The 21,220-nt window shown below is 39.4% G+C and overlaps 1 protein-coding gene across 7 annotated transcripts in view; it reads left to right on the forward strand.

The window, feature by feature from the left end:
- Positions 1–21,220, forward strand: part of SUPT3H (SPT3 homolog, SAGA and STAGA complex component) — a 602,245-nt gene that overhangs the window by 475,426 nt on the left and 105,599 nt on the right. For 2 of the 7 annotated variants that reach the window (XR_012034199.1, XR_012034198.1), the window contains exon 10: positions 6,395–6,736. The exons of the other annotated variants lie outside the window; for them this stretch is intronic. The gene's annotated coding sequence lies outside the window, so the exon portion shown is untranslated. The remainder of the gene's footprint in view (positions 1–6,394; positions 6,737–21,220) is intronic. 7 annotated transcript variants of the gene reach the window in all.

Consider the following 21,220-nt stretch of genomic DNA (forward strand, 5'->3'; position numbering starts at 1 on the left):
AAGTCCACATCAGGCTCCATGCTGCTGAGCATGAAGCCTGCTTGAGATTCTCTCTCTCCTTCTGCCCCTATTCACTCTCTCTCTTTCTCTCTTTCTCAAAAATAAATGAATAAGTAAAAATTTTTTAAGAAGACAGATTTGGCAAGTGATTAGGAAAAGACTTGTGATAGGCATTTGAGTACTTTGTACATACATATATGAATGATTTGCTCTCTACCTTTTTTGCTTTGCAAGTTTGAGGGCAGGGAAATGGAAGAAAAGATGTTTCAGCTTTCTGCTGTCATCCTCAGAAATTCTTCTTCCGCTCCCTGAAGGGAATTTCACTTGGTTCCTGACGTATGGTTGTTAAAGATTCCTGGATGAGTGAAAATGAATGAATCACTATCCTTAGCAATCAGAGGTCCTTTTCTAGGGGCACCTTAAAGTGCTGGTTATGAGATAATTATGCTAGATCTTCTAAAGGATCATGTACAACTCTCTCTAAAAGTGTTAGAAGATTCCAGGCAGGTCAGAAATGTGTTTTCTGATGAGTAGATGTGCACAACTGGTTTAGATTTCTTTGTCCTTCTATATGTAATATATAAAATGTAATTATATAATATAGCTACATATTTTATATATATATTTGTATTTATATATATAGTCACACTAACATTGAGCATATTAGGAGTACTTGTCAATGTGTCTCTTTTGCTAGTCCCTGAATTATCTTAGATTTCTCAAAACAGTTGCAATTTAAAGTCAGTCTGAATCCACTGGAGCCTTAGTTGCTCTTAGTGGTTTATATCTCAGCTCTTTGTTCTCTGCTCAGAGTTCACCACTGTCTTAATGAGTCATGCCAGCATTTGAGCGTCCATGGCTATTTTTCTCCAAAGTCACTTGAAGTGAACTCCCAAGCATTGGAAGGCATTGTTTGTATAGGCAGCAGTTGATAAAGAAGGGCTTTTTTGGTATTGCCAGTCCTTGGGGTGTGATATGCTGTTTGTCTTTCCAAGCAGGCACTCTGGAAGGGAAAAAAAAGACAAACTAATGTATTCTCAGCATTGAGAACTGCTTACTTTCAGTGTTTGGACAAGAGCTGGTGCTGCTAGAGATGGCCTGCCTTTCCAAGCACGGTTCCGCCATCCACAGGGACACAAAGTCTCACCAATACTCCCATACTACTGTTGACGGCTTCACTGTGAGAATGGGTGATAGAAATGTCAATGAGATTTGCCCCTTTTACTCAGAGCCACCCAGAGTGACAGAGGGGAGCCAGAATCAGCAGCAGGGCCATCTGCGCCAGCATAGAGTCCAAAGAAATCGTCATCCCAGAAGCCCAGCCTGGAGGAAAAAGCACAAGGGTCCAAGATTATGACCATTGGGGTGTGGTTGTGGACCTCAGCTAAAAAGCAGCATAGGGAATCTATGACTAGGTAATAATCCATCTTTTCAGGAAGTTGGAGCGAACATCAGGAAATGCAAGAAGTGGGTACCGTGGTAACAGGCAAGAACACGGGCAGTGCTAAGCAAGAGGCAGGAATCAGTCAGTATGGGACCAGCCATGGACAGAAAGGAACCAAAAAGAATCCCAACAGTAAAGACCTGGCAGGAATGGTGGGTGGCCCAGCAGCTGAACAAAGTCAGAAGAATGACAAAGCGCACAGCTCAGGGGCCAAGCAGACAAAGCCTCCTCTCCCAAATGACTTTCTTGTCACCCTGCAAGACAAAAGCATGATGAGACGCAGACTCATCTAGGCCAGGCAGGCGGGTGACATCATCCTTCAAAGGCTAAAGTGGATGGTTCCATGCTTGGAGTTTTTTCTTTAAAAAGTATAATTGTGGGGGCAAGGAAAACTGTTTTGAACTTGGTTTTTAAATTTTACTTTACATTTTCCTGGGGTTTAGTTCTATTTGCTTCCAGCACGGTCCAAATACCTACTTCAAAGCAAACATTCTAACAAGAACTTGTTAAAAGGAAGGGAAACCAGCTCCTGTGGCTTCTTGTACACCAGCTATGGAGGCACTCACAGAACCACGTTTGTGAGTTGAGTGTAAATGAATCCGAAACCTACAAATTAGATTTCCCTTGAAATACACATGGGTTTAAAACCTTAACGGGAAAAGAACTTGGCAAATCAAATCTGACCATATTCAGTAAAACCTCACTAATTTGCACTAATGACCAAGAGACCCATTGAGAATTACCAAATTTTTGTGAATATGTTAGCATGGGAACAAATACCAAAACAGGGGTGAGGGGATGAGAGGGTATGGGGGGAGAATGGCAGGGGGAGAATCAAAGTTCCAGCATCAAACAAACATACTTTCTGGTACAATGAAGAATGTATTTGAACGGTTACTGGAATGAAACTCTATAGTTTAATGAGTGCCTTGCTGTGGTGTGCTTGCCCACTGGGGAGGCAGCCATGTCATACCACCCGACTAAGCCAGCAGCTAATGTGCACTTAGGTAAAGAGGCCTTCGCTTTATTGAAAGCTGGGGGTTAGGGGGTTGTGGTTTTCACAGGGGTGTGAACCAGTGAGATCCTACCATGTGTCATGCACGTTTGTTATGGGCTTACACATGCAGGCTATGATTGTAAATCAGCATTTTGAGTGGGATTGCTTATTACTGCTTAAAAAAAAGAGCGAGAACTTGCTGGAAGAGACAGCAAGAGAAGTTGGAATTCCAACTAGTTGATTCTTCCTTAAATGTTAGTGAATCATGCTTGTAGTAGATCTTTAAATTATTCTGAATTGAAGATTGACGATTTATTAGCCCTCTATTATGACATGCATCTCACTAATAAATTGCATCTTCTTGTATAAGCAACTATCTGCAAAGTTCTTTGAAGATTTAATTATCTATGGCCCAAATTTCAGGAATTATAGTGCTTATTTTTAGTTCATTTCACTGGAGAAATAGGATACTTTTTTCCAATTGTTACTAACATAACAACTGCAGGTAAAGTACAGTGGCAATAGTTCCTTTCACTCTCCTCTTCATAATATCCAAGAATATCTAGGGCTTGGGTAATCTCTATAACTCAGGAGCTCTTAACCACGTGTACTGTTCCTCTGACTTAAGAACAGCCCCTGGTTATGATTTGTTTATACTGCTTTTGGTCACTCCTTCCTGCTTGTCTTACTGTGAGCTACTGTTTTACCAGCTGAAGAATAATTTAGAACTTTCACCCAAGCATCCATTGAAGGCTGTGGGGAATAATAAATATATGTAGCCAGAGCTTTCTCTAGGACAGAAGTTAAGCGAATGGCTTCAGGTCTTGATGGGGGCAGCCCCTGGATAAGAAAAGGAGTTGTCACCCCAGCTGGTCCAGAGAAAGACTGAGCCTCATTTGACTCTTTCTAGAACCTTTTGCTGTCATCATTTTTAATCTTTGCATTCTTACCACTCCCCCAATTGAACAGTAAAACACAATTCATGCAAGAAAGATGACCTTTCTTGTCCTCTCCCTTTCAAGCCAGGAAGTGGGGAAGTAAGAAAATTTGAGGGGGTATGTTCAGTAGCATCACCATAGGAACTCTACCCAAACAATTAACCTCTTTCAAGCCCCCAGTTTTGCTCTGTGACTCTCAAGTAGATGGTCTGCTTTGCTTTAAAAAAAAAAAAAAATCTGCAGCCAATATAGGCTTTCTGAATTATTTTTTTCTCCACCTCAAAATGTCTAGGGTTCACTTCTTTCTCCTCATTTCGACCTGTTTCTAAAGAAGTCATCGTGGCTTTGTCACTCTGCTCTTCTCCTCTCTGAATGTTAATAGATTCAGGTCTCCCCCATCCTGAATCCTGTCCTCAACAGTTCAGCTTACTGTTCCTATTACTTTGATAGCAGAACTCTTCAGAAGGTTGGAGAACATACTACTTCTCATGTATGATATACTCTAGATCTTTACATCTAATGTTCTACTTGGTCTTGACAACCTCTCCAAACTCATCTCTCAGTCCCACCCTCTTGTTCATTCTGCTACAACCACGCTGGTCTTTGTCCTGGACCTCACATACTCCACCTAGGCTCTTACCTCAGGGCCTTTCCACTTTCAGGTCTCTCTACTTCTTTTGCTTTTTTTTTTTTTTTTTTTTACATATATCTGCATGGCTTACTCCCTCATTTCCTAGATGTCTCTCTGGTCCAGTGTTACCTTAGCTGACAGGCCTTCCCTGACACCTTACCTGTATCACTAACTCCATCCCCTCCATGGTCCTCATTGCCTTTTCCCAGGTGTCTTCTCAAAGCACTCATCACCCCATACCGCACTGTTTATTTGTGTGTTTGCTGTATATTTCTCCCAATGTAAGATATTGTGTAAGGGCATGGACTTTGCCTCTTTTGCTCACAGATGCATTCCCAGCACCTCTGAGAATGGCTGGTTAAGTAGCAGACACTTTTTTTTTAATAATAAATTTATTTTTATTGGTGTTCAATTTACCAACATACAGAATAACACCCAGTGATCATCCCGTCAAGTGCCCCCTCAGTGCCCGTCACCCATCCACCCCCACCCCCCGCCCTCCTCCCCTTCCACCACCCCTAGATCGTTTCCCAGAGTTAGGAGTCTTTATGTTCTGTCTCCCTTTCTGATATTTCCCACGCATTTCTTCTCCCTTCCCTTATATTCCCTTTCACTATTAATTATATTCCCCAAATGAATGAGAACATATAATGTTTGTCCTTCTCCGATTGACTTACTTCACTCAGCATAATACCCTCCAGTTCCATCCACGTTGAAGCAAATGGTGGGTATTTGTCTTTTCTAATGGCTGAGTAATATTCCATTGTATACATAAACCACATCTTCTTTATCCATTCATCTTTCGATGGACACCGAGGCTCCTTCCACAGTTTGGCTATTGTGGACATTGCTGCTAGAAACATCGGGGTGCAGGTGTCCCGGCGTTTCACTGCATCTGCATCTTTGGGGTAAATCCCCAGCAGTGCAATTGCTGGGTCATAGGGCAGGTCTATTTTTAACTCTTTGAGGAACCTCCACACAGTTTTCCAGAGTGGCTGCACCAGTTCACATCCCCACCAACAGTGTAAGAGGGTTCCCTTTTCTCCGCATCCTCTCCAACATTTGTGGTTTCCTGCCTTGTTAATTTTCCCCATTCTCACTGGTGTGAGGTGGTATCTCATTGTGGTTTTGATTTGTATTTCCCTGATGGCCAGTGATGCAGAGCATTTTCTCATGTGCGTGTTGGCCATGTCTATGTCTTCCTCTGTGAGATTTCTCTTCATGTCTTTTGCCCATTTCATGATTGGATTGTTTGTTTCTTTGCTGTTGAGTTTAATAAGTTCTTTATAGATCTTGGACACTAGCCCTTTATCTGATGCATCATTTGCAAATATCTTCTCCCATTCTGTAGGTTGTCTTAGTTTTGTTGACTGTATCCTTCGCTGTGCAAAAGCTTCTTATCTTGATGAAGTCCCAATAGTTCATTTTTGCTTTTGTTTCTTTTGCCTTCATGGATGTATCTTGCAAGAAGTTACTGTGGCTGAGTTCAAAAAGGGTGTTGCCTGTGTTCTCCTCTAGGATTTTGATGGAATCTTGTCTCACATTTAGATCTTTCATCCATTTTGAGTTTATCTTTGTGTATGGTGAAAGAGAGTGGTCTAGTTTCATTCTTCTGCATGTGGATGTCCAATTTTTCCAGCACCATTTATTGAAGAGACTGTCTTTCTTCCAATGGATAGTCTTTCCTCCTTTATCGAATATTAGTTGACCATAAAGTTCAGGGTCCACTTCTGGGTTCTCTTTTCTGTTCCATTGATCTATGTGTCTGTTTTTGTGCCAGTACCACACTGTCTTGATGAAGTAGCAGACACTTGATAAATAATTAGTGACAGATGGATGAAAGACATAACACAGACACATATACTGACCCTTTCTCTAGTTAACTTTGTTGCTTTGGGGAGATCGTGTGGGGGGTTGTTTTTTGTTTTGTTTGATCAATGATTTTTCAGTTTTTCTTTTTTTTTTTAAACAGTTTTTAAATGGAGCATTGCTCTTTCTGGCTAAACCTTCATTTTGCACAATAATAAACAGATATCAAATGATACAGTCAAATCCTTGTTGAGAAGAATCATTTCCTAATTTAGCTTGGAATTAAGATTTGCACAATAAGAGAATAAGGCTTTAAAGAAATAAACTGTGCATCATCAGGGTTTTTTTCAGAATTTTTGAAATCAGTTTTTTAGATCAGGTTCAAGTTTTGCTTTTTTAAAAAATTTAGTTATTCCCTCTTTCGGTAAGTCTTTATTGAACTTTCAGACACTAATATTTTAACAAATAGGAAAGAGGAAAGGCATTTCCCACAAGACACAGCCCAGGTGAAAGAGATAGTAGAGAACTATATAATCTCATTATACTGTTTTAATTACTGTGGTTGTCCTTCACAGGATAAAATGCGAGCAAGTGGAGGTTACTTCACCTAGACTGGGGTTCCTGAGGGCTTCATGGGACAAGGATTGCATGAGCTGAATTTTGAAGGATAAGAAGTTAGTCAAGCAGGGAAGGAAGAGATGCAGAGGGAACATGAGCAAAAGTAGAGTTACAAGGAGGAACAGAATTGCGTGTTCAGGAAATTGCCAATAATTCAAGATTATTAAAGCATGAAATACATGGTACAGAATGCCTGGAGACAGAAGGAAAAGAAGAGGTGGAGGCTAAGACGTGGAGAACACGATGTTTAAGAGCTTACTCCTTGGTGGAGTGTTGACTGAGGGCCTCTCAGCTGACAAGTGAGTATCAGACTTGGAATAATCTTGCACTTTCAACTTTTTGGTGCTTTTGAAACTTTACCACATAGCTTGTTTTTCAAATAAAATCTTACATATTAGCTTGATATCAAAATCAAAGCAAAGCAGAACTGCCCAGTTGAGGTTGGGGTGGAAAACTCAGAACTTCCTAGCATCACCTCCCTCTGCTCTTCTCCTGGTGCCTTTTGTCAACTCTTTGGACACCTTCACGGAACCTCTTGGGATTTTCTGAGCACACTTTTTAAAAATAAATCTTTCAGTTTACAGACTTGGAAACTGACCCCCAAAACTAGAGTATCTCAATGAATTAATGGCAAAGCCCAGAACAGAAAACCAGGTCTCTTGATTCCTAATTTAATGCTTTTTTTTTCCCAGTATAACATACTATTACTGGAGAAAAATTGACTATTTCACACCACAGAAATTCTTCATTGCTATTATACAGGTACAATATGAGATGAAGAAAGAAAATGCCTAAGTTAGAGTAAATTTTTTACATCTAGTACCTGCCAATTAATCTTTACACAATTTTTTTAACAGATTCATTTAAAAAAAAACAGATGCATTAAAATTGGATTCTAGTTCATACAGTTCCCTTTGCCTTTTCATGCAGAGAGAGTACCAAGTTATCCATCAACTTGGATTTTTAGGAATTAGATTCAGGAGTTTTCTGTTAAGGCCTCTTGTTAATGGAATCCCTCCCCATCAAATCTTGACAGAGCCTCAGTTTACTGACCTTGTCTAACTACTATATCATGGCCGAAGCCTGTTATAATGGCAAAAGCAGTGGAATAAGAGTCAAGAGACCCAGTTCTACTCCCAGGCCAGCCATTATCTAGCTGAATAACATTTGGAAAAGTCACTCAAGCTCAGCTGTACAATGAGATTTGAAGTTACCTCAAAGGCCCATCCAGCTCCTACAGTCTGTGATTCTAATCACAGCACATGTGGTATCTTATCTTTGAGAGTGTTGATGGTTTATAGACTGCCATAAGTCCTCGGTTTTGGTGGTCCTGACTCAAGATAGTTGGTTATATGAAGCAGTCACTTGTGAATATCTCGAAAGAGAAGTGGGCATTTGGCTCATTTACTCACCAGGGCAAAAGATATCTGCTACGAAAATGTAGTTTATTAATTAGTGTATGTTAGTGAAATTTATTTGCAGCTCAGCTCCCAATCTGGGAGTTTAAATGGATTCACTGAAATTCTGGTAGTATGTTCCCCTTGACCTTGTCGGTGGACAGTCCAGTCTTGGACAGCCTGCTTTGAGGACACGAGGATGTTTATGAAGAACACTGCCTCGCTTGATGAAAAAATCGTAGTATATACACTTTTCAAGGACTCTCAGAATGGGAGCAGCCCTTCAGATTCTTTCTGAACTCCCTGTTCTGTTCTTGATTCCCCCATCTCCTCTGTTTCGGCAGAAACCCTTCCTCACTGTACTATTTAAAGTCCTTCACATCAGGTCCTATTACTTTAAGAATAAGTGTGATACAGCAAACAATGACATTATTATATTGTAAGGACAAGAAATAGGGGGTGAGTTATAAAGCAGAACATTGGTATTTACACAGCAATGTTTTAATAACCAGTAAAATTTTGGAAGAGAACTAGAAAAATAGTTAAAAGATAAATGGACTTATGTTTCAATGTTATGATTTTTCACATACACTAAAGTTCGTTTTTACCTTTTTTTTTTTTTTTTTTTTTTTTTTTTTTTTTGGTAAATCCTTGAATTTCGGACAGGACCATGGGAGAGTTGTTGGCATACTTTGGTCAACACATTTGTCAGGGTATTTTCTTCTTTCAATGCCCTTCTATGGTTCTAGTAAGCTATAACCTCATTAGCAACACATTCTGAGGGGTATAGTATGATAGCTTTACTACAAAGGGCTTCTGTATTTCAGTTGCCAGGATATAACACTCTTATGACAGGGGAGAAAAAGAAAACTTGCTGGGAAGGGGAAGCTTAGACATTATTTACTCTAAATATTGGAGCTTTCCATCTGAAAGTTTACAGAGGCTGAAGAATTGTTGAATTTGGAGATTTTGAAATAAAAATCTCCAGCGAATGCTAAAAATGTTTCCAGCCTGCAAACAAGTCCTATTCCCTCCTGTAAGCCTTTGCCTTCCGTAGCTTTGGATGAGCCTACAAGTTATTCTCATCACAAATACCTTTCACTAAGAGACACAGTATCACCCTCTTCTGGAATGAAACAAACAGAACATTCTGGTGTGGGGCTAGGCATCCTGAGAACAGACTGTCAGTTGTGTTGAGTTAGGTGGATTTTTTTTTTTTTTTTTTTTTTTTTTACCTCTTTATATCAAGTATGTTTTTTAGGCTACATCAGGTTAGAGCAGTGCAGACTCTGAAAGGCCCAATCCAAATTAACCCTGGCAATGTTCCAGAAGTGCTGGGAACTGGCAAATTTAAATCATTTTCAACTCCAAATTCTTTTTTCCTTTTACCTTTGGCTTTATGTCATCATATATGAGTTAAAACTATGGAAAAACATGTTATTACTGATTTTACCTCTTTTGGGGCCCTAGACGTGGTCTACATAGGCAGAACGTATTACAATCAATGTCATTGTTCACAAAAGGGTTATATATGGCAAAGAGATCATTAAGTCTTAGCCAACCATAGAAACAAGGCTCTGTTGACACAGTTAAAAAGAATTCCATGCATAAATGCTTTCTCTGGTCCCTATCCATGTACCTGTCACTCTTTAGCATGACAATATGTAGGAGTATGGTATGTTTTCCAGCTGTGGGTGAATGGGGTAGGCAACAAGGATAAAGCCTGAGCTGTAGCTGAACTCAGTATACGAGCTTGAAATGGATGAAATTGCCGCATTTGTAAGTCAAAACCAATTGAATATCAACACTTTAGTATGTTTCAACCTAATAATTATTCAGATCTGTTATCAATTAGCAGTTACCCTTCAATCCACTGTAGTTTACAGCTTATAAACTAAATTCACCTAAATTGACAAGCCATTTTCAAAATGAAGCAAACTCCAAAAGGTATCGAAGGTTCTCTGTGCCTCAGTTTCTTCATCTATAAAACAGACATGGTAATGGCAGCTGCCTTATAGGGTTATTGTGAAGGTTAAATGTAAAGGGCTTGGAACAGTGCTTAGCACACAATAAGCACTCAGTAAATTTAGCCACTATTAGCATTGTCATCATGATCAGCATCTTACTCATTTGTTCCAGAGGTGATTGTGGGCATGAGACTATATGGCAAGCTGAGTGCCAGGTGCTATGACCAAATTTCCAAACAAGCTGTATTCCCTTCCCTAAAAAGTTTACAAGCAAGTATATGGCAATTACAGTGTAGTGTAGTAACTGCTGGTATGAGGTCAACAGATGCTCTGGACGCATATAGGTGAAGCCTAACTGTATCTTAACAATCAGGGAAGGCTTCTTGAAGGAAGTATTTTCTAAACTGAAACCTAAAGGACTAGTGAAATCAGTCAAGCAAAAAGGACCAGGAAGATGAGTATTATTAACATGAGTATAAAGTATAGAGACCCGAGGAAGAGAGAGCATGATGTGTTCCAAGACCTGCAAGTAGTTAGTTGTGGCAGGAGCAGGGAAAAAATATGAAGTTATGACTTCCCTCCTGATCTGCGCTTGTTACCCCATATGTCCGCAAGGTTTCATCTGTTGCCACTAAAGCAGAAACATACATGATTTTCCACCACTATGATCAAGAGAGTATTGCTGTTGCCAATTTGGATAGCTTGACAGCTGCTTACCAATAGGTAGCAAAGGTTCTAGGTAGGAAAAATAGACTAAAAAAATCTGAGCTCCGGAACAACAACAAAAAAAGGACTTAAAGGAAATCTGTTCATCACACTATACAACAGTATCAATAGTAATATGACTATAGAAGCTGGATTACCCATTTACTGGAATTTATCTTAAAAACAAAGCCAGTTAATGCTGAGCTAACCATGAACATTAAAAATCAACCTAATTGATGAGGATTGTTTTGGTCTAGAGCAGAGTAAACTAGGAAATGCAAAAGATTGCAGCACACACATTCCTTCTGATGAGGCTGCTACCCCTAATAGAGCAACCCTTTCCTTCATCAAACCCATGCACAGTCAGAGGATATGTTTTTCTTTCTGCTTTTGTCGTCCTACTAAAGTGGAACTTCGACATCCATTACAGTACTTTATTTTTGATAAGGGGATTATAAGTAATGTCTTACATTTCTATTTATTTTCAGAATATCTGCCCAAAAAAAAGCAAGATAAGAGGGTAAATCTGTGAAAGAAGCAAAACGTAAACAATAAAATGAAACAAAAATGAAAAAGATAATTTACCAATTAATATCCTATTTAGAATCCACATATTTAGTGAAAGGATGTATTTTCTTTGAATTTCTAAAAAGCCTGCTTACTTTTGAGCCTAAATGTCTTGGGTTAGTTTATGACAGAGAAAATTGATTGGATTGAAATGTATATCTTTCTTCCATATAATAACATACCTAATTCTATACTCATAAATGCTGAAGTCCCCACAATTTCTTTATTACTGATTTGATTCCCATTTATGAGTTCCATGTTAAACTGTTAAATCAACGGAATCATCACCTTACCCTTAAATTAGCATAGCACATCATTAGAGAAAGCAGTGCTATACATTTAATTGCTGTTTTTAAAAGTTATATCATGTTGTCATGCCCTACCTTTGTGTTCATATGTTACCATGTTTAATTTATAAGGAGTTTGCTTAATTTACAACAAGCTTCTGGGCTGCTTCCTGTGGTTCATTAGCTCCCTGAAAGCCCAACTATTTGGGAATCACTGTGACTACTGCTCTGCGAATATTTGAAATACAGTAAAACTAAAGTGATATAGGATAAGAGGACACATGTTAGAGAATTGGAAAGATAGAAAAGCAGGGCAGCATGAAACGTCAAACCACATTTTAGGGCACTTTTACTATATTTCCATAAATATACGCGGGCATTATGTTGCAAATACTTGAAAATGTTTGTTTTCATTTTTTTGGCCTGATTTTTTAGCGTTGAAGAAACCATGTCTAATGATCTTGAGTCTTCTTAAAGAAGAAGAAATTATATTTTCCATAATGGGTTGCATGTGTGAGCTCTCTCTGGCAGAAGCACTGTAATTACTGTGTTGTCTCTCACAGAAGGAGCTATCTGTCTTAAAGATGCAGTGACCCCATCTGTCTGCTGGGGCTGAGGGCAAAACATTGTGATTTTGCTCAGAGATAAACACCATCTCTTTTCACTTATTCATTCCCTCTCTTTCCTGCTTCTTTGGCTCAAGCAGAAGCAGCAAAGGACAGCTGAGTACAAACAGTTTTCTTCCTTCCTCATCCAGCAAACCATGGAGAAAGATCTTGGCTTCTTGACATTAATAACTTTGCCTCGACTCTACTTGGAACTATTTGGGTGGCTTTTCAAAAATGAAAAAAGATACAATAAAAGAGGCCCGAGCTTCCTGTTTTACTCATAAAGCAGCAGATTCAGCAAAGGCTCACTCTCCCTTGGGAATGACCATATCCTTCCCTGGAGACCTGAGATTGTACAATATCATTTCCTTGCACAACTTTCATTGAAACTATTAAAAGACAATCAGTTTGAGTAGGCGTAGTGGCAGACAGTATGAAGTTTTTTTTATCTTGTTACTAAGTAAGAATAATGGTAGTGTAAATGCTTGGCCACCTCAGATGGTCAGAAATGTCCCTGCTTAGAGGAAGAGGGGAATACCTAACAGCTGTCCTTGAATCAAAATAGAAAAAAAAAAATGTGAGCACATATCTAACAGGTGTGTATCTGATATGTGTCTGCATTACATGCACATTCTTACAAAATCATGCACACGCCATGCCATCTCTGTCATAGTAGCCTTTGCTGTATATTAACTTTTTATTCCCTGCAATATTTAAGAAACTGGAATTGACCAGAGGTCAAATACAGCACGTTTCATGTCAGTACCTGTGATGGCACAGCAAGAGTAGTGGTGAGATAGGAATAAACCGTTCTATGAATGAAGATGACCGTTTTATTAGGAGAGCAAAAGAAGAAAAACTGTGCCTTCTGATTCTGTTTTGCATTAGTTTGCATTTGTTTCTGGGTGCACTAGAGACAGAATGTCTGCTACCCCTTATCTGTTACAGTATGGGCCAGAAAGCTAGGGAGATGAGAAACTGCTGCCTCAGTAGAAGCTTCTGCCAATCAAAGCCAGCCAGCCCAAGAGATGGGGCTCAAGCCCATCAGCACCTCCTCCTCCGTGGCAGAGACCTGAGCAGAGGGGGGCTCAGAGTTAAGTGGGCAGTGCTACATGACCCTCTCTAGAAAGTGTAGTAGGTTTACATACAATTCCATGTGATGGAATACCTTTCTCTCCAGAAAGAGCCTAATAAGCTTTGAAATCTGAAAACATGAGCACCTCCTTGGAGTCAGACTATTCTCTGATAACCAAGGAACTGCAAGTTGCAGAACTGAATGGGAAAGAATGAGCTCAATGGTGGTTTCCATTCTCACATGGCCCCCATCAAGAACATATTTTATGCTTCCTCCTTTCTGTCTTTATCTATTAGATAAGGAAATATTGTGTTTTATCTCTGGGGGTTTTCTTGGAACTTCAGGGATAGAGCTAATCCTGTTTCATGAGATAAACCTTCACGTATTTGAAGACAGTTATCATGTTTCCAGGTTCCGTTAGAAACCCTTTAGAAGGTAAAAGAATTATCTAAATGATAAATAAGTTTCTACTTCTCTTTTAAATGAATAATATGTAAAATCACATTTTAGATGTGTTTCAAATGCTTGCATTTTTGCTTCAGTGCACTTTTGGTCTTGTGCAGGGATAGGAACACAGCACAAAGAGAGGCTGGCAAAAGCTGATTGGAGCTGTCTCCACAGAAGCATAAGGAAAAGAAAAGACCCTGGCTGCAGGAAGGAGCAAATGGGGACAGGGAGAGAGGAACCTCTTCGGAGGGAAGCCATTTAGTGATGTTGACCCCACCAAGCTGTCCCACTCCAGACCCGAGTTCAATAGAGGAATAGACTGATTCATGGTAGCTACTGTTCATTATTAGTTTTTCCTAATTTACTGAATGCCTCTTTACAAAGTAGGTAAAGGAGCATTCTGTCTGCTGTGACAAGAGTGTCTTACAGACCAGAGTAGAAGCAAGAAGACCAGCCAGGTGATTACAAAAGTCCACAGAGAGATGATAATGCAGTGTATTTTGCTTTGGGAAAGTTGATTCCAGCCAGTTCTCTTTTCTGCTTGTTATCACCATCCCTGCATTCATTTTTAGTCTCCTACTTGGGGGGCACCTCTGTTTTACCTTTAATTTTCTTTCTTTTTTCTTTTTTTTTCTTAAAGATTCATTTATTTAGAGAGAGAGGGTGCACCAGAAGGGGGAGGGAGAGGAGAGAGAGAAAGCAAGAATCTCCAGCGGACTCCCCTCTGAGTGCAGAGCCAGATGCGGGGATTGATCACATGACCTGAGATCATGACCTGAACTCAAATCAAGAGTTGGGCATTTAACCGACTGAGTCACCCAGGCAGCCCACCTTTGTAAATTGTTCTATGTGCATTTCCAAGTCCCAAATATAGCATAAGTATTTATTCATCTCCAGTGCACAGCCCAGCATTAGGTATAGAGTTAGCACCTAGCATATGTTTATTTCATGTAAACATTTATTGAATGCATGTTTCCTTATGGTGATTTTAGAGCTTCCAAGGCCAGGGTATCAGTGGTTCCAAGGCCAGGATGATACACAGTTGGAGAACATGGTCTCTGGAGCAACTTAGGTTCACATCACTACTACACCACTTAGTAGTTAGGTGACCCTGCAGAAATTACACAACCTTCCTACTAGCACCCACTTCATAGATTACTGTAAGAATCAAATGTGTTAATACACGTAAAGTGGTTAGAACAGTGGCACAATCAATACAGTATGTTAGCTTTTATAATCACCATAAAAAAACAAAACTGGATTTCTTTTAATCTCCAGAAGAAAAAGGCAGTGATTAGATCAAATACTTTCTACATCCACTAGGACATCAATTTAAAAGGCTCGGTTTAGGGGCCCCTGGATGGCCCAGTTAGTTAAGCAGCTGCCTTTAGCTCAGGTCATGATCCCGGGGTCCTGGGATCCAGCCCCATGTCTGCTCAGCAGAGAACCTGCTTCTCCCTCTCTCTCTGCCCCTCCCCAATGGTACCTTCAGTCTCATGCTCTCTCTCAAATAAGTAAATTAAATCTTTTAAAAAATAAATAAATAGAAATAAAAGGTTCAGCTTATAACTGTTTTGACCCAGGTGGTGGAATAGAACCTCATAAAGACAAACTGTTACAGAGTGAGACGCTACTTCAATGCATCTTCCTTCTGCCCTTGCTGGAAAGTTAGCTCACAAAGACAAATATGTAGGTAGCAAATTCACTACTAATTTTATGGGAGAACAAGACTATTCATGTGCCAAGTCATTGTTTAATAAAACACCAAAAGGTACAAAATATGGAGAATTTACCATAGCTATCCTACTGTGAAAATAGTCTGTTTTCCAAACTGAAGAATGGGCAAATAGAGCATAATTTTTTTTAAACGTCCTCACTCCCATCTAATGCCTGTGAATACTGTTTCTTGGGGGGGGGGCGGGGGTGGAAGGAGAGTAGGGAAAGGAAGAGAGGCAAGGGCGAAGAGACAACTTCTCCATTGAGTTTTCAAAAGGATGAAATCCTTCGATGGCCTTACAGTCAGAATCTAAGTAAAAATGTAATAAAACTTAAGCCTTGCTGAAATTTACCCTTAACCATTTTTAGGTAGGTGCCACATTATATGTTCACAGCTTCATGGCATAGCTTTCAATTTAGTTAATGAAGTTCAGCAAGGTCTGAGTCTCTCACAGCCATGAACAGTGCATAATTAGGGGGAAAATAAAAGAGTGGAATTAGTTGAAAGGTGGAAGAAAGCAAAGTGGAAAAGGTGACTAGAGTGGGAAGTTTGCCTAGTGTCACCAATAATGACTTTCCCTTGGGTGCCCATTTCCCTAATTCTGGCTTACGTATTTTTAAGTACTTGATTCTGAGCCCCTTCCTTCCTTACTAGAATACAATAAAAATTAAAAGCAAAAGTCTTGAATTTCTCCAAAGCTGGAAAATGGAAGATACGGTATCATTACCATGAACTGGTCCTTGAATGTCTGAGGATGATGGATTTTCCATTTCCTTTGGCACCCAAATTTATAGGAAATACCTTTGGGGCCCCTCTTCCTTAAACTAGAAGTCAATCTTCATCCCTTTGGCAGCTTAAGTTCCTGGGAAAGGCCTGACAAGTCAAAATGATGTGAGTCAATTTTGGATTTTCCCATAGAAACTGTGTAAAGAGTTTATATTCGTGACCAAGGGTTTGATGCACAGCTTTTTCTAGAAATAACTCCAGATACCAAGATTTCATCAATGAAATCAATAAAAGAAGGTATATTAGTGCTTTGTAACATAATGTTTGTCTTTTTACTGTAAGGCCATAGTTAACCATATGGAATCTTCTTAGAAACTTTTTCCTATCACATTTTTATTTTAAGAAACTAGAAGGCAACAATATGCCTATATTAGTATGGAAATTTAAAAGGCTGGAGAACATTTTGACAAATTTTTTCAAGGAGATGTGGGGCCACTCAATGATGGCTTTTTGATAAAGAAATCCTACTTTTTCTCATTGCTAATTCCACCATAGCTAACAAAAGCTTTAGAGAATGAGTATTTTGATAGATCAGTTTGAGGTTGGATTCCTTTCCTCGTAATTACCTTATAAGTCTATCTGTGCTGCCAGTCATAACTGCATTGGTTACCAACACAAGCGTGCTCATTGCTATGAGTCACATCTGTGTCTTTCCGGGCTGCTTGTTTACCATTGAAAAACAATGTTTTGTATGCCCACGTTTCATCCCAGCCAGTTTGGAAAACTTTTTATTCCTTCCATACTGGTGTGGCTTTATCCTACTCCTGTATTTAGGTAAATTTTTGTACACTGATACTTCAAGAAATATACCTAAAAAGCCTCTTGGAAAGATAGTATTCAAAATTATTGGAACCATTCCAGTGAGAAAAGCTAAAAGCTCTTCACTTTCTGTGGTCTCTCGCATGTAGAATTCCATCCCATGAACTAAATTCGGTGTCCACATACACCATCTCTCAGTGGTTACAGACTCATTAGTATGTCTTGAGCTCCCAGAAAAGAGAAGAATTAGTCTATGAATGTGATGCCTACACTAGCATATCTTGCACATAATCTAAATCTGTACTTAGAGCCCAGTCAGGAGCTTCTCATGAATATAAATGTGACTATGCAGGAGGTGACTAAAAACTATGATAAGTGGTGGCCTCCCGTCACCTCTATATTTTGTACACACACAAATACAGGTACATTTAGATTGCTATATACATGCATATATACATAGAGTATATAAAGACAATTACAGAGTAAGCCCAACCTTTCCAGACTCTGACTGACAAAGAGCCAAATAATTCAAAAAGGAGAGTTCAGCATTTCAGTCATAAATTTCCAAGACTCATTTCTGTTTGAGAGTGTTTTTGTCTTGCTAACCACAGAGAACAGTTGGAGCAAGTGGATCATTTTATTTCGATTGCTTCTCCGGCACTGGCCCTGAGGGACAGACTTGATGATCTAATAGGCCTTTTCCATCCTTAATATCTATAATTTTGGCTATTCTGTGGCAGCTTCTTATTGCTTTAAATAGCCATCTTAATTCAAAAAACATACATCTGGATTTGACCTGCCTAATATATGTCAAGAAGTGTGTGTCCCTTCAAAGCCCCACCAGGGAATCCTCGAGAGACTCAAGAACCTGAAAGGAAGCAAGAAAAAAAAAGTGTGGAGACTATGAGTCCCATTTTTTTGTTTATTTTAAGTTTTTATTTTTCAGTCATGAGATCATCTCTTAAGCCTCTTGAAATCTTGTTTCGTTTTATTTCGTTAAAACCTAATCTGAACATTAGTACCTTCTTTCAGAATTTTTGGAACAAATTTTCAGTTTCTTGGAAGTCATCCTACCATTAACTAGCATTTTTGTTTCTCAGAATTTGATCATCACATCATCTCAGAATTTGACCAGTTCTTGGCCTTGGAACCACTTTGCAACTACGCAGACTTGAATGTCTAAAGAGGAAGTGGTGTCTGTGCGGTGCTCCAAATGTCAGCCAGGGGTGGTCCTCAGGCCAGGTGTGGTGGGAGCCTGATTACAAATACATAGTAACTGGCTCCTTCCCAGCTAAATGCATCACCAACACTGTGAATTCGCTTTTCTAAATGCATAAACATGCAGCCTCTATAGTTGGATGTCAGGTCATACATCTGGTTGATCTTCTGGAATAGCTGTCCTTTATTTCTTGTGCACAGTGATTTTCACTGAATATGTAGGTGTTATAAGTTGGTGTCAGTTAATATTTTCTTCTGCACACATTTAGTTACTTCCTGAGATTATTCTTCCAGACAGGAAGAATAGAAGACTGTGTTTACGTGTCTTATTGTCTGTCCACCTCTGTAATCTTCCAGGACTCATTCAGCCTCAATACTGAATTACTTTTTCTGACCTTTTTTCCGGGTCCTTGCCATGATAAGCAGATCAAACCAGGATGAAAATTGGGATTTGTTTGGAGTGTGACTTTCTCCAGCTGTCCTCCATGGATGGATTATATGTGTTGCCACAAGAAAATAGGATTTTGTGTATTTGTTCATTCAACAAATAATTGTTGACTGCATATTATCTTCCAAGGCATGTCATTAAATCATATTAATCTGGTTCCGTATTGTGGCACCTAGTGCTTCAGCTATAATTTAGCCTTTAATATCACATTTGAATTGAAAATTGTCCCAAAGTAACAAGAAAATCATCTCTCACCTCGGTTCTCCTTCAGAGGAGAAAGGAGTGGGAAGTGTGCTGGGCTGGGTGTTAGATGTTCTGGCTTCTGGTCCGGCCTCTGTCACTGAATTGGGAGATGTCAACAAGTTTTTAAACCTCCCTGCACCACATTTTTCTCCTCTAAAGTAGGCATAGTATATAAATAATAGTGAAAGGGAATATAAGGGAAGGGAGAAGAAATGTGTGGGAAATATCAGAAAAGGAGACAGAACATAAAGACTCCCAACTCTGGGAAACTAACTAGGGGTGGTGGAAGGGGAGGAGGGCGGGGGGTGGGGGTGAATGGGTGACGGGCACTGAGGGGGGCACTTGACAGGATGAGCACTGGGTGTTATTCTGTATGTTGGCAAATTGAACACCAATAAAAAATAAATTTATTATAAAAAAAATCCCACCTTGTTTCCCAAATTATGATGAGATTCACATGAGATAGTGCTCATAGAAGTACCTTGTCAACCATAAACCACTGTGCAAACATCCACATAAAATCTGTTGTCACTGATGCCAACCAACTGAAGCTAAATGATGAAGATAAATCAAGGGAAATGTCTTAAGTGCCAGAAGTTTGGACTTCTTTATATCTATAGGTCTCTGATAGGAAAGGTTGGCATATAAACTGGCTTATCAGAAAGCCCTGAGTACAAAGGCCCGTTGCAGAGACCCATATAGCACATGTGTGCAGAACATTACTATAATGTTTCCTATCACAAGGAATGAAGGCAGTGGAGAATTAAAAATCAGAATGAACCCAAAAAACAAATGAGGGGAAAAAAAAATGAGGGCTTGATTTTTTTTTCCCCCTACATCAATGCTCCTCCACTCTGACCAAACATTGGGATTGATGCCCAGGCCCCACTTTGAGAAATTAATTGCCTGGGGGTGCCATCTGGGCCTCAGGAATTTTTCAGATTCCCTGGTAGTTCTAATGGACAGTCAGCCAGTGTTGAGAAATATCACTGTGCTAGAAAAATCACTGTCAAAAAAGACCTCCAAAAGTCTAGTAATAAAGATAGAATTTATGGACACAAAGAGATAGCTGTCAACAGTGGAAGAATATATGGTGTGTGTCATGAATGTAGAGAAAACTGGTGGCAACCGTAGGCCTCCGATAGTCTTATAATAACTTAGGCTGACATCTCACCAGGTGAAAAAGAAAAGCAGAAGAAAAGACAGAGGGAGTTACAAAATTCTTCCTGTAATTGTTAAAGTTTATGTTTGAAAATGAGTTTCCACCCAGTAATATGATAGCTATAGAGTGAGTCTTCAAGTGGCAATGGGTATACATAAACATGAGCATTAAGTGTTATTTTCACAATTCTTGTTCCCGGTAGTAAATATTTATGTAACGGCTAATCTGAGTTGTTATAACTAATCATGGTTGGTTCCCTTTAATGTGCAGACACTTTGATTGTGACCAGACTTGTAGTCTCAGGTCATTTACAGAAATGCCCCAAAAAAATCTTTCCGCAAGAAAGACAATGGCATTTTTATGCTTAGCAAAATAACTGTATCAGCAATTGGAAAAGTATATAGTACTTAGCACAGTCCCAAAATAAAATACAAGATTCAAAGTATTTGCCTTTCATTGTGGTGCTCAGGATCCAGTTCCCAGAGCATTGTCCTGATTTATGCCCAAGGGTTCAATCCGATCCTTAATGTCAGTTACCAAGAAAAAGTCACATTTATGTGTTTTCAAGTTCTGTTTTTAAACACAGAAAAATCCCAAGAAAGTCACAGAAACTGTAATGCTAAAAACTCCATTCCCGATGTGGAAAGTTATTCTTTACTCTTCAAAAAATATTTTCAATTGGGAAAAAGACAAAAATGTTCAGAAAGGTCAGGCCTCCCATGTTCTCTCCAAAGACCCTTCTCAGTTTCCCTGCAATATACACGTCTGTCTCTGTCTTACCTCCTTTCCCCACATTTTCCTTTCTAAAAGCTCTCTTTGTTTCTTTTGTCGTCTGCTCCACATGGTTTAGTGAAAGGCTCTGAAGTTCCTCTGCAAGGCTTTTTGTTGTCTGTACTCCTCTCAAGCTCCTCGTCACTATCTCTGTGACTAACTTGGAATTTAGAACCCTATCTCTTGAAAGAGATTAGTGAACCCCACCACTTACGTCCTTAATTAGACTTTTGCATTAAGTTGAAGAGAAGTTCACAATTGTCAAGTCTAAAGTTATAGTGCAGAAGGGGAGCAACATTGGAAACCAGAGTGATGAAGGCACCAGGGGTCAGAAGGTCCCAGAACAATTTTCAAAGCCTGCTACTACTGTATGCACTCTTATTAAAGGACAGTTCTCCAGAATTAGATTTTAGGCACTCACAGAGAAGTCCCATTTCAATTTTTTTTACTGATTGCTAATCATTTTTCCAGTGATGGCATATGAATGGATGGCTTAGATCCACTACATCGTGAGTCCCTGGAGATGCAGTTACATGCCTCAGAGATCTGTTTTCTTGCCTTCAAGTGCCTAGTCCAATGCCTGGTACATAGTGGGTATTCAGGAAATGTCTGACAAATTGAATTGA

Source organism: Canis lupus, chromosome 7, assembly GCF_048164855.1.
Source record: "Canis lupus baileyi chromosome 7, mCanLup2.hap1, whole genome shotgun sequence".
Classification (NCBI taxonomy): Eukaryota; Metazoa; Chordata; class Mammalia; order Carnivora; family Canidae; genus Canis; species Canis lupus.